Raw genomic sequence first — 2,214 nt, forward strand, 5'->3', positions numbered from 1 at the left:
ATTCAATCTTTAATAATTGCCAAATAGATCCGGCCATTTTATCCTTTGTATTCTTTTTCTTTTCCCTCTCTCTCTCCTCTCTCCCTCCATCTCTTTTCCTTTAGTGATGCAGGTATTCATGATCGTGTTGTCATTATGGGGTTACTGAAAGAAGTAGCTCAATCACACTCACTGGACACTAGCCACAAAGACTTTAAAGGTCAGTAAACTTGCTATAGCAGTTTGTAACTCCAATTTTGATCAGAATCAGCTCAAACTATCCAAAAAATATAAGTATATGCTTATGTACCAGAAAAAATTATAAAAATATAGAATTTTATCCTTTTTAATTTTGGCAAAGTTTGGCCCGAGGTCATGTACTATAGTACAGTGTAGGAGGGAACTGAGCCCTTAAATAAACTTTTTCTGTTTTAACAAAATAGATATAACACAGGGATAAATAGTAGTACAGGGACTTTTGTGTGATTTTGGAGCAACTTTAAAAATTTGTAAACGATTCAATTTTGATTGGAATCAGCTCAAACTTTTTACGCAACATAAGAACATGTATATGTATTAGGAAAAATTATAAAAATGGAGAATTCTCAACTTTTTAATTTTGTCAAAATTTGGCTAAAGTCGTTGTACTATAGTACACAGTCCCGGGTCAAATTTTTGAACAACTTTAAAATTTTCATAAAAAATCCAAATGTGATTGGAATCAGTTCAAACTTTCTATACTACATAAGTACATGTATATGCATCGCAAAAAATTATAAAAATGGAAAATCTCAACTTTTCAATTTTGGCAAAATTTGGCCCAGGACCATGACTTTTACACAATTTTGGAGCAACTTTTAAAATTCATAAAAAATCAATTTTGATGGGAATCAGCTTGAGCTTTCTACACAACATAAGAACATGTATATGTATCAGGAGAAATTATAAAAGTAGAGAATTGTCTCCTTTTCAATTTTGGTAAATTTTGGCCCGAGACCGTGTACTATATATAGTACAGGGACTTTTACACAATTTTGGAGCAACTTAAAAAATTCGTGAAAAATGCAATTTTGATTGGAATCAGCTCAAAATTTCTATACAACATAAGAACATGTATATGTATTGGTAAAAAATTTTTAAATGGAGAATTCTCTCCTTTTCAGTTTTGGCAGTTTTGTTTTACTCTAATATCTATGCCATGATTTAGTTAGTTGTTGACCACACCCATAGCTTATTTTAATTATCATTATAACTATGCAGTCAATAATAATAATTTTTTTTCAAATTGCTTAAAATATCACAGTACAAGTAATGCATATCACTCAGGTGAATTCCAGCAGGCGAGTCCATTGCACCATAGTGCTTCATTATTATTGTAGATATGCAGTGTCCTACAGTATGTTTGTCATAAAGAATCATTGACTATACCAGATACACTAGCCAAGAGGATTGCAGAGAAGTCAGAGAGAAACCTTCGTAAAGCTATACTGCTTTGTGAGGCGTGCCGTGTTCAGCAGTAAGTGAATCAAATTCATCATGATTAATGATTAATTGGCCATGCAGTAAACACATGCATCTACATGTATTCAGATCTGTTTGTGTAAATTTTTTGACCTTATTATATAGGCGATAGCCTATATGTAGGATTGAGGTTGGTTTTTCAAGATGGCTGCCGTTTTTATGATTTTCAAACACTCGTAACTCTTTTATCTTACGTTGTACAGCCTTATAAATGGCTTAGATGAGCTCTCCTTTACTAAGCGATTCTCCTGGTACCTTTAAAGTGGACTCTAGCGTAGCAGGAGCTTTTTTGGAGAATAGGCCAAAATTCAAATTTCTGCAAAATTCTTCAGACTTTTTCTTCTTTCAACTTCTTCTATCGCCACGATAATCTTTTAAACCAGAGAACCACTCAAGTTGGCTTTTACATCATTCCTTTGTGCTTGGGTCAAGGATCACAAAGGTGGATTCATAAAGAAGCGAGGAGAAAACAAAATGGAAGTCAAAATCCAGCTGCAGATACCGCGTGGGTTTGTGGTTTGACGCCATTTTAATTTATGCGCACGTGATTAGCATGAATATAGCTAACCACATAATCATAACAGAATGTAATTTATTAATTTAAGAAAAAAGAATGGAAACAAGTAAATAAAAAACATCAAAAATGGAAAAGTAGTAGGATTAAATTGTAAAAAAGTAAAGAAACAAGAGGGGACTTGCAAACTGGTGTGATAT

The 2,214-nt window shown here is 33.0% G+C and overlaps 1 protein-coding gene across 1 annotated transcript in view; it reads right to left on the minus strand.

The window, feature by feature from the left end:
* Positions 1-2,214, minus strand: part of LOC109587315 (high-affinity gluconate transporter ght3-like) — a 5,766-nt gene that overhangs the window by 2,257 nt on the left and 1,295 nt on the right. The window lies entirely within an intron of this gene.

This window comes from Amphimedon queenslandica, unplaced genomic scaffold (assembly GCF_000090795.2).
Source record: "Amphimedon queenslandica unplaced genomic scaffold, v1.1 AMPQUscaffold_12610, whole genome shotgun sequence".
Lineage (NCBI taxonomy): Eukaryota > Metazoa > Porifera > Demospongiae > Haplosclerida > Niphatidae > Amphimedon > Amphimedon queenslandica.